Source organism: Coregonus clupeaformis, chromosome 35 (genome assembly GCF_020615455.1).
Source record: "Coregonus clupeaformis isolate EN_2021a chromosome 35, ASM2061545v1, whole genome shotgun sequence".
Taxonomy (NCBI): domain Eukaryota; kingdom Metazoa; phylum Chordata; class Actinopteri; order Salmoniformes; family Salmonidae; genus Coregonus; species Coregonus clupeaformis.
Genome location: NC_059226.1, coordinates 7,703,817 through 7,716,464, shown reverse-complemented (window position 1 = coordinate 7,716,464; position 12,648 = coordinate 7,703,817).

Sequence of the window (12,648 nt, the reverse complement as noted above, 5' to 3'; positions counted from 1 at the left end):
GCCCGGGCAACGAAGGAGTGGCTTCGTAAGAAGCATTTCAAGGTCCTGGAGTGGCCTAGCCAGTCTCCAGATCTCAACCCCATAGAAAATCTTTGGAGGGGAGTTGAAAGTCCGTGTTGCCCAGCGACAGCCCCAAAACATCACTGCTCTAGAGGAGATCTGCATGGAGGAATGGGCCAAAATACCAGCAACAGTGTGTGAAAACCTTGTGAAGACTTACAGAAAATGTTTGACCTGTGTCATTGCCAACAAAGGGTATATAACAAAGTATTGAGAAACTTTTGTTATTGACCAAATACTTATTTTCCACCATAATTTGCAAATAAATTCATAAAAAATCCTACAATGTGATTTTCTGGATTTTTTTTTCTCATTTTGTCTGTCATAGTTGACGTGTACCTATGATGAATATTACAGGCCTCTCTCATCTTTTTAAGTGGGAGAACTTGCACAATTGGTGGCTGACTAAATACTTTTTTTCCCCACTGTAGATGTCCTGGATGGCAGGGAGCTCGGCCCCAGTGATGTACTGGGCTGTCCGTATCACCCTCTGTAGCGCCGTGCGATCGAGGGTGGTGCTATTGCCATACCAGGCAGTGATACAGCAAAATGCTCTCAAAGGTACAGCTGTAGAACTTTTTGAGGATTTGAGGGCCCAAGCCAAACTTTTTCAACCTCCTGAGGGGGAAGAGGCACTGTCTTCTTCATGACTGTACGCGTGTGTTTGGACCATTTTAAGTCTTTGGTGATTTGGATACCGAGGAACTGGTAGCTCTCGACCTGCTCCACTGCAGCCCCGTCGATGTGGATGGGGGCGTTTTCTGTAGTCCACGATCAGCTCCTTGGTCTTACTGATGTTGAGGGAAAGATTGTTGGATCCAGATGCAGAGGGAGGTGTTCAGACCCAGAGTCCTAAGCTTGGTGATGAGCTTGGAGGGGACAATGGTGTTGAACTGAGCTGTAGTCAATGAACAGCATTCTCACATAGGTATTCCTCTTATCAAGTTGGGTGAGGGCAGTGTGGGGAGCAATTGAGATTGCGTAATCTATGTTTCTGTTGGGGCAGTATGCAAATTGGAGTGGGTCCAGGGTGTTTGGGATGGTGGAGTTAATGTGTGCCATAACCAGCCTCTCAAAGTACTTCATGATTACAGAAGTGAGTGCTACAGGACAGTAGTCATTGTGGCATGAAGCCTTAGAGTTCTTGGGGACAGGAATGATGGTGGTAATCTTAAAACATGTGGGGATTACAGACTGGGACAAGGAGAGGTTGAAAATTGCAGTGAATATGCCTGCCAGCTGTTCTGCGCATGCTCTGAGATCGCACCCTGGAATGCTGCCGGGGCCCGCAGCCTTGCGGGTGTTGACCTGATTAAAGACCTTTCTCACGTCGGCCTCGGAGAGCGAGAACACCCAATCCTCTGGGTCGGTGATAAAATGCATTGAGTTCGTCTGGTAGAGAGGCATCGTTGGGCAGATCACAGTTGGGTCTTCCTTTGTAATCCGTATAAACTGTAGCCCCTGCCACATGCAGCGGGCGTCGGAGCCTGTGTAATATGATTCCACCTTATTCCTATATTGTCCTTTTGTTCATTATACCTCAGATTTACATGACTCTATATCATCCATAGGTTGATATCCTTAAGCATTAATGAATGACTTGCCTTATACAGTGAGGGAAACAAGTATTTAATCCCCTGCTGATTTTGTATGTTTGCCCACTGACAAAGAAATGATCAGTCTATAATTTTAATGGTAGGTTTATTTGAACAGTGAGAGACAGAATAACAACAACAAAAATCCAGAAAAACGCATTTAGAAAATGTTATAAATTGATTTGCATTTCAATGAGGGAAATAAGTATTTGACTCCCTCTCCATCAGAAAGATTTCTGGCTCCCAGGTGTCTTTTATGCAGGTAACGAGCTGAGATTAGGAGCACACTCTTAAAGGGAGTGATCCTAATCTCAGACTGTTACCTGTATAAAAGACACCTGTCCACAGAAGCAATCAATCAATCAGATTCCAAACTCTCCACCATGGCCAAGACCAAAGAGCTCTCCAAGGATGTCAGGGACAAGATTATAGACCTACACAAGGCTGGAATGGGCTACAAGACCATCGCCAAGCAGCTTGGTAAGAAAGTGACAACAGTTGGTGCGATTATTCGCAAATGGAAGAAACACAAAATAACTGTCAATCTCCCTCGGCCTTGGGCTCCATGCAAGATCTCACCTCGTGGAGTTGCAATGATCATGAGAACAGTGAGTCACCAAGAAAACAATTAGCAACACACTACGCCGTGAAGGACTGAAATCCTGCAGCGCCCGCAAGGTCCCCCTGCTCAAGAAAGCACATATACAGGGCCGTCTGAAGTTTGCCAATGAACATCTGAATGATTCAGAGGAGAACTGGGTGAAAGTGTTGATGTCAGATGAGACCAAAATCGAGCTCTTTGCCATCAACTCAACTCGCCGTGTTTGGAGGAGGTGGAATGCTGCCTATGACCCCAAGAACACTATCCCCACCGTCAAACATGGAGGTGGAAACATTATGCTTTGGGGCTGTTTTTCTGCTAAGGGGACAGGACAACTTCACCGCATCAAAGGGACGCTGGACGGGGAAATGTACCGTCAAATCTTGGGTGAGAACCTCCTTCCCTCAGCGAGGGCATTGAAAATGGGTTGTGGATGGGTATTCCAGCATGACAATGACCCAAAACACACGGCCAAGGCAACAAAGGAGTGGCTCAAGAAGAAGCACATTAAGGTCCTGGAGTGGCCTAGCCAGTCTCCAGACCTTAATCCCATACAAAATCTGTGGAGGGAGCTGAAGGTTCAAGTTGCCAAACGTCGGCCTCGAAACCTTAATGACTTGGAGAAGCTCTGCAAAGAGAAGTGGGACACAATCCCTCCTGAGATGTGTGCAAACCTGGTGGCCAACTACAAGAAATGTCTGACCTCTGTGATTGCCAAAAAGGGTTTTGCCACCAAGTACTAAGTCATGTTTTGCAGAGGGGTCAAATACTTATTTCCCTCATTAAAATGCAAATCAATTTATAACATTTTTGACATGCGTTTTTCTGGATTCTTTTGTTGTTATTCTGTCTCTCAATGTTCAAATAAACCTACCATTAAAATTATAGACTGATGATGTCTTTGTCAGTGGGCAAACGTACAAAATCAGCAGGGGATCAAATACTTTTTTCCCTCACTGTAAATAATGCAGCAATATAGTTAATGCATTCAATGTAAATAATGTTTACAACTTTTAACTCTCATATGCAACGCAAAAGCAAGCTCATTTGACTTGCCAGTTGCCATTGACTATCACCAACAGTGTTCTGTTAAGCTGTGATTTAAAAAAGGCACAATCTGTAAGCTTTCCCACTGTTCAATGGCAACTTAATGATATATACCAGCCAGGTCAGACTGTTGAAATAACAGATTGTGCCTTTAGGAGGGATATCTGGATTCCTCAGTAAGGGCTTCAGGGTGATTACCTTGAGTGAGAGACTGGTTTGATTCTCATCCAGCTCACTCCTGGCATTTCTGAGTGTTCGGCAGCCCCTTACATCTGTCACCCATCCATCATTTTTCTTGACAATCGATTGCATGTCTTAAACTTTAAAGTTCAATGTAATTTTATGCATTTAAGCCGTGTTGAAAATATAATTACTCTTAACGTTTGAGCTGAGAATAATAGTTCATCTTAATCCTAATGGAAAAATGTGCCATCTTAGACAACCTTTCCTGAGTGAATGCATGCGTCATTCTCTCTAATGGAGGATAAAAGGAAACGATATTACGGTAGATGTTGGGTTGACGACTCATCAGAGCTGTCTAAATGAAATAGTTGCTTTGAGGGCATCAATGACATACATACACATATACAGTGAGGGAAAAAAGTATTTAATCCCCTGCTGATTTTGTACGTTTGCCCACTGACAAAGAAATGATCAGTCTATAATTTTAATGGTAGGTTTATTTGAACAGTGAGAGACAGAATAACAACAACAAAAATCCAGAGAAACGCATTTAGAAAATGTTATAAATTGATTTGCATTTTAATGAGGGAAATAAGTATTTGACCCCCTCTCAATCAGAAAGATTTCTGGCTCCCAGGTGTCTTTTGTACAGGTAACGAGCTGAGATTAGGAGAACACTCTTAAAGGGAGTGCTCCTAATCTCAGTTTGTTACCTGTATAAAAGACACCTGTCCACAGAAGCAATCAATCAATCAGATTCCAAACTCTCCACCATGGCCAAGACCAAAGAGCTCTCCAAGGATGTCAGGGACAAGATTGTAGACCTACACAAGGCTGGAATGGGCTACAAGACCATCGTCAAGCAGCTTGGTGAGAAGGTGACAACAGTTGGTGCGATTATTCGCAAATGGAAGAAACACAAAAGACCTGTCAATCTCCCTCGGCCTGGGGCTCCATGCAAGATCTCACCTCATGGAGTTGCAATGATCATGAGAACAGTGAGGAATCAGCCCAGAACTACACGGGAGGATCTTGTCAATGATCTCAAGGTAGCTGGGACCATAGTCACCAAGAAAACAATTGGTAACACACTACGCCGTGAAGGACTGAAATCCTGCAGCGTCTGCAAGGTCCCCCTGCTCAAGAAAGCACATATGCAGGCCGTCTGAAGTTTGCCAATGAACATCTGAATGATTCAGAGGAGAACTGGGTGAAAGTGTTGTGGTCAGTTGAGACCAAAATGGAGCTCTTTGGCATCAACTCAACTCGCCGTGTTTGGAGGAGGAGGAGGAATGCTGCCTATGACCCCAAGAACACCATCCCCACCGTCAAACATGGAGGTGGAAACGTTATGCTTTGGGGGTGTTTTTCTGCTACGGAGACAGGACAACTTCAAAGCATCAAAGGGACGATGGACGGGGCCATGTACCGTCAAATATTGGGTGAGAACCTCCTACCCTCAGCCAGGGCATTGAAAATGGGTCGTGGATGGGTATTCCAGCATGAAAATGACCCAAAACACACGGCCAAGGCAACAAAGGAGTGTCTCAAGAAGAAGCACATTAAGGTCCTGGAGTGGCCTAGCCAGTCTCCAGACCTTAATCCCATAGAAAATCTGTGGAGGGAGCTGAAGGTTTGAGTTGCCAAACGTCAGCCTCGAAACCTTAATGACTTGGAGAAGATCTGCAAAGAGGAGTGGGACAAAATCCCTCCTGAGATGTGTGCAAACCTGGTGGCCAACTACAAGAAACGTCTGACCTCTGTGATTGCCAACAAGGGTTTTGCCACCAAGTACTAAGTCATGTTTTACAGAGGGGTCAAATACTTATTTCCCTCATTAAAATGCAAATATATTTATAAAATTTTTGACATGCATTTTTTTCTGGATTTTTTTGTTGTTATTCTGTCTCACACTGTTCAAATAAACCTACCATTAACATTATAGACTGATCATGTTTTTGTCAGTGGGCAAACGTACAAAATCAGCAGGGGATCAAATACTTTTTTCCCTCACTGTGTATATATCCTCCCTACTGTTATGTTCTTTTTTCCTCAACACTTTGTTGTTTTATTTCACTTTTTTATAAAAAAATACATGCATTGTTGGTTAAGGGCTGTAAGTAAGTATTTCACTGTAATGTCTACACCTGTTGTATTCGGCGCATGTGGCCAATAAGATTTGATTTGATTTGATTTGATTTGAAACACCTGATTTCTTTACTCCCAGTGCCATGAGATAACAATTTGATGTAAACTATCTTCAAAGCTGTCAACTCTGCATGGCTGGAATGGAAAGGCCTAGCTAATTAGCTGATTTCCATTTTTGAGATGAAAAGACAGTGTAAATTCTGTTCATCATGTCATTTTAAACCCCTTCTTCTTGCTATATGATTGGCAGCAATAGTGATTCATTAGAAAATAGATGGTGCTGGAATGCTGCAGTATACTTAGAGCAGATATGTTTTTTAAGGGATTAAAACATTTTCAAAGATTTCATAAATATTAAGATCATGCCTTAGATTGTTAGCAAGTGAACTTCAAAGCCAAAACGAATGCCTTTTATTGTAAGTTCCTGTGGCAATTAGACAAAACAAGAAACATCCCTGAGCAAATCATGTTTATGCCACTCTGTATATACACACTTTCCGAATATCTTATTAAACACCAGTTGATTATTTACCCGAGGATAAAACAGGTTTGAAATTGAATTTCTCTGCATGTTTTATTTATTTTAGGGCAAATATATTAAGATTACGAAGTAATTTGCAGTTACCCCCTTTTCCTCTTTGCAAATGTATCAAAATATCCTTGGCAGAGGCAATGCTAAAGACAGATTAAGCTTAATTAAATGCTCCATTTGATTAAACTTTGGGTGAATAAAGTAGTGATGTGCAACTTGTTTTTTTACTTCTTCATATTGAGCCATATGCAGTTTGTGATGACAAACTGGTACTGTACATCATATGGTGTTGGCACATTCTGACACATTCTGATTCTGAAGAAAAATGGATCATGCCATGTTTAAATTCAAGTCCCATTCAAGTGAGGTGCTGTACCTCAGAAATGCTAATCTTTAAAAGATCACAGCTAAACAAGACCAAAGTGTAATTTAAACAGGTCACATGTATAATTCAAAGCTCTTGTGTAACAGCAAGAAGAGTTGTTTTTCCCCCTTCATTTGTAGACCTCCTGCTGCTTTCCATTCTGAGATAAATGTTAGATGTCTTACCAAAAAGTAATGTCTCCAGCTGTTAGCCTGAGAACTATCACCAAAGGTGAGTCAACAGGAATGACCACCAGAGTACCATGGGAACCCTCTGGTTCTCCAGACAGCCAGTCAGAACGGTTTAGCAACCAACACCGCTCCATAAACACAGGGGAGGCTGTTAACATACACCTCTCTATACTGACTCGGGCCCTATGGTGGAACTTACTGTAGTGCTGTGTCAAATTCTGCCTTCATCATCTCTAGAGAGATGAATGACTACATGTAGTCCAAAAGACTCCCCAGTTTACACTGTGGGTTCCAAAGTAATCCAGGAGGGCATCCAGCCATAACCAGAGATGCAAAGTGGGCGAATTTGTCTTCAACGGTTTGGATTTGATATGCAGGGATCATTTATAGCAATTAAGACTTGGTGTGACGGTATGAACATTTGTACGCGTCAGTGATGCGTCAATATTCTTTGGGGGAAAAATAAGTTCCCTTAACCATCAGTTAATTTTAAACAGGAATATTTTCAACCGTACACTTACTTACAAATCAATCAGGGTTTAGTATAAATAATTTGTTCAAGTATTTTAGTGCTTGCCCTGAGAGGTCCCTTCTATATCATGCTCAAATTAGATGTCATGGGCTAATTTGTAGCAGATAGAAAGTGCAGATAATAAATGTACTTGCTACATTTTTGTGAATAAATCAACATCTCCCATGTTTTCCTTGTAGTGGGATCCAAATAATTTCCCCTGTCTGACAGGTAACGAAGCAAGATGCCCCAGAACTAGCCCTTGCACCATCTGTCTCACCACACGCTCCATTCCGGCTGTAACTTCTCATTTATACTGTCCATGAAAGGAATAATTGGTCCATAGCAGAGGATCCTAATAGCTCTCTCAAAGCTCTCTCTCATGCAATTAAAAGAGAAACTTCTAATGGGGACTGTATGGAAGTCCATGTGGCCTATAGGTACTTTATACAATAAGAACATACAGTGGGGAGAACAAGTATTTGATACACTGCTGATTTTGCAGGTTTTCCTACTTACAAAGCATGTAGAGGTCTGTAATTTTTATCATAGGTACACTTCAACTGTGAGAGACAGAATCTAAAACAAAAATCCAGAAAATCACATTGTATGATTTTTAAGTAATTCATTTGCATTTTATTGCATGACATAAGTATTTGATCACCTACCAACCAGTAAGAATTCCGGCTCTCACAGACCTGTTAGTTTTTCTTTAAGAAGCCCTCCTGTTCTCCACTCATTACCTGTATTAACTGCACCTGTTTGAACTTGTTACCTGTATAAAAGACACCTGTCCACACACTCAACCAAACAGACTCCAACCTCTCCACAATGGCCAAGACCAGAGAGCTGTGTAAGGACATCAGGGATAAAATTGTAGACCTGCACAAGGCTGGGATGGGCTACATGACAATAGGCAAGCAGCTTGGTGAGAAGGCAACAACTGTTGGCGCAATTATTAGAAAATGGAAGAAGTTCAAGATGACGGTCAATCACCCTCGGTCTGGGGCTCCATGCAAGATCTCACCTCGTGGGGCATCAATGGTCATGAGGAAGGTGAGGGATCAGCCCAGAACTACACGGCAGGACCTGGTCAATGACCTGAAGAGAGCTGGGACCACAGTCTCAAAGAAAACCATTAGTAACACACTACGCCGTCATGGATTAAAATCCTGCAGCGCACGCAAGGTCCCCCTGCTCAAGTCAGCACATGTCCAGGCCCGTCTGAAGTTTGCCAATGACCATCTGGATGATCCAGAGGAGGAATGGGAGAAGGTCATGTGGTCTGATGAGACAAAAATAGAGCTTTTTAAATAAGACAAAAATAGAGCTTTTTGGTCTAAACTCCACTCGCCGTGTTTGGAGGAAGAAGAAGGATGAGTACAACCCCAAGAACACCATCCCAACCGTGAAGCATGGAGGTGGAAACATCATTATTTGGGGATGCTTTTCTGCAAAGGGGACAGGACGACTGCACCGTATTGAGGGGAGGATGGATGGGGCCATGTATCGCGAGATCTTTGCCAACAACCTCCTTCCCTCAGTAAGAGCATTGAAGATGGGTCGTGGCTGGGTCTTCCAGCATGACAACGACCCGAAACACACAGCCAGGGCAACTAAGGAGTGGCTCCGTAAGAAGCATCTCAAGGTCCTGGAGTGGCCTAGCCAGTCTCCAGACCTGAACCCAATAGAAAATGTTTGGAGGGAGCTGAAAGTCCGAATTGCCCAGCGACAGCCCCGAAACCTGAAGGATCTGGAGAAGGTCTGTATGGAGGAGTGGGCCAAAATCCCTGCTGCAGTGTGTGCAAACGTATGATCTCTGTAATTGCAAACAAAGGTTTCTGTACCAAATATTAAGTTCTGCTTTTCTGATGTATCAAATACTTATGTCATGCAATAAAATGCAAATTAATTACTTAAAAATCATACAATGTGATTTTCTGGATTTTTATTTTAGATTCCGTCTCTCACAGTTGAAGTGTACCTATGATAAAAATTACAGACCTCTACATGCTTTGTAAGTAGGAAAACCTGCAAAATCGGCAGTGTATCAAATACTTGTTCTCTCCACTATATATGGGGTTTCAGATACTACCTGAATTAAAGGAGAAACTTCCCTGCGTCTCTATCTCCTCCCTCTCTCCAAGATGGAATTTAATTGATCTGCCTTAGACTAGCCTGGGAGACAGCTGATGTGGAGCGCTAACCCTTGAGTACTCCCGGACGGGTGTAATTTTGAACATTTATGCTAGAAAGAGAAATGTCTAATTGAAGAGAGCAGTTCGGACACATGTCTGAAAGCCTTTCGCCTGATTTCAAGACTTCATGGTGTAGAGAGAGCCACTTAAGCACATACTAATGCTGAACAGGTATGAATATTCAATTGCATGCCTCATTGTACCCTCCCACATCCTTCAGGAGGGCCTGCACCTAGATGTTTACAGACAAGTCTCTCAGCGTCTCTGTGTCAATTGACGTAGCTGAACCATCAAAATTATGAAATGTAAGTGTCATTGATAACACAAAGAAAGACAAACATACATCATCAAGAGATTTCTGGATAAGACATTTTGTTAAGCAAAGGCAATCCTTTAACAAGTAATAGCAGGTAGCTTAGTGGTTAAGAGCGTTGTGCCAGTAACTGAAAAGTCGCTGGTTCTAATCCCCGAGCTGACTAGGTGAAAAATCTGTCGATGTGCCCTTGAGCAAGGCACTTAACCCTAATTGCTCCTGTAAGTCTCTCTGGATAAGAGCGTCTGCTAAATGACAAAAATGTAATAGCTAAGTGTCAGGATCTGCATGCAATGCTCGGTTGGCAACTTTCTTAGTCGAATCCTAACTTGACAAGCACCAATTCCTCATGTGTCATCCAACTCTGAACTCAAATGACTACAGACAACATCACTTTACATTCAGGCCCAAACCAACACTTCCTGAATTTAACCACTAAAAGAGAGGCTCCTAATCTCCAGGATACAGGCTTTTAGCACAAGAGCAAATTAACTCATTGCTGACGGAGCCAGGTAGCTACATCTATTAACAATCCCTGTGGGAATACATTTCCACCACAATCCATGAAAAAGTTTATTGGAAATCCCTAGTGCTGCCTGAAAGAAAAGAAACACATTAGAAAGTTAACTTCAAAACAGTTCCTCTAAAGCAGTGGAAGTTTGTTCGCAAGCCAGATTATTAAAGAGGTGATCTCATTTCCATAATTGAATTTGAAGGAATTTATAGTGCCTCCAAAATATTATATTTTTTAGCTTAATTGACTAGTATTCACATAAAAGCCACCAGCTGTCTCCACACAGGTAAATTAACCTGCAATGCATTATGCCTAGCCTAGCCCTTCAGCAACAGAAGTAACAAGTGCAAAGGGATTGTAGGATTGCATTAAAATATGTATCAGCAGCACACAGTGTTTTGGGAATAATATTAAAATGTGATTTAAATATCGAAGAAGTGGATGATCAACAAGTAATGAGCTGAAAAAAAATGGGTCAGCTTTTCAAATTTTTCTCTCCATCAACGGACAGACAATTGGGATTAAAGGTTTCTTCTTTATTAACGTAATTTCAGCAGAAATGTGTTCAACAATGTATATTCAGTCATCATTCCTAAAGAAAGTGACAGGTTGCCTAAAGGAAACCAAATAAGCAGATTTAATTAATACATTAACGTGAACTATCTATTTCATTGGTGCCATAAATACATGCAAATCAAGTCATAATTAGGTTAAAAAATTCAATTTCATGGGATAATCAGACTTTAAAAAGCTCAATTTTAGGTTTTAATCAGATTTCAACAAGGATATTAACTCAGTGGTAATTTGAAGGGCATTTATTCATGTAGAGTATATTCAGCCTAAGCCTGAGAGCAGTTGATTAATTAAATAAAATTAAACCGTTGAGAGCTTTTATTCAGTAGAAATGTTAAAACACTGTTAGGCACTATGTTAAAAGAAATATGTTTTGTTTCACCAATTTAGTATGAACAACCCCAATTGTAAGATACGGTCAAAGTTCTATTTGAAAAATCAATTTGATAAGAATATGAATTTAAGAGGTTATCTTTTGTTGTGACCCATAAAATACTTACGTCTTTTGTAACTTGTAAAGAATGTATAATTCTGAAAAGCAGCTGGTAGACATTATACTTGGGGATGGCTGAACACAAAAGCTGCCATCAGAATTCGTTTTTACATCAGGGTTTGTAAAGATAGCAAAATAAACGCCCATTTACGAATGTGAAATCATTCCCAATTAATTCATGCCTTATAATTGGCATACTAAACCCATTGCTATGAACAGCAGGTAAAGCTGTCTATCAGGGCTCTGGTAAAACTCCACATGCACTTCAAAACCACCTGTATTGAGGATTTACACTACATTACAGAAACTGGTGAAACGCAACATGTCCCTAAAGCTGGAAAGTGAGGACTCTTCAAAGACAAGAATGGAAGGGCAAATGACTAGACACAAGGTAGCCTAAACTACACGGAGACTGCGAGAAATATCTGGATCTTCTTACCAAGGCAATGCACCAATATTGGAACATGGAATGTCAGAACAATGTATGAAAAGTATTTATGATTGTGTTAGGCCTATACCTTTCGCCTCTAAACATTTCTAGTTTACTCAGAAGTTCTTTGCACACTTTCCTGCTGGAGCAGGTGAAACCGTCACCCTGGTTGTGGTTCATCGTACTACAATGACCTCTGTGTCAGCAGCAATAACAAACCGAACTTGAGGTTACCACGGAGGTGGAAAGAAATAGGACAGCATATCAGCTCACGCAGTGTACAATGTCATCTATTACGTCCTCTCCTACCAATGCACAATGTTTTATGGTAAAGGTGACTGGCTACAAACCTCTCTATGGAATTTGTATAGTCAGTGATAGTCTCATTTATGGCAGTGAGGTTGGAGGAGTATTGAATAGAAATGCCTTGCTCATTCAGTCTGTTCTAAGGCATTTAACTGGACATTATTTGTGGCTTTGGTCATCAATGATTTGTGAAAAGTGAAGGTATTTGAAAAACATAATTCAATGTTGAGTCCAGTGGTCAATACCATGTAGACAATATTTTAAAACAAGGTTGATTTGTCGTGCACAAACCTAATATTTTTGTGCAGGCTCTGATGTCCACATTACTATTCATGCTACAGTGGGGGAAAAAAGTATTTAGTCAGCCAACAGTTGTGCATGTTCTCCCACTTAAAAAGATGAGAGAGGCCTGTAATTTTCATCATAGGTACACGTCAACTATGACAGACAAAATGAGAAAAAAAAATCCAGAAAATCACATTGTAGGATTCTTAATGAATTTATTTGCAAATTATGGTGGAAAATAAGTATTTGGTCAATAACAAAAGTTTCTCAATACTTTGTTATGTACCCTTTGTTGGCAATGACA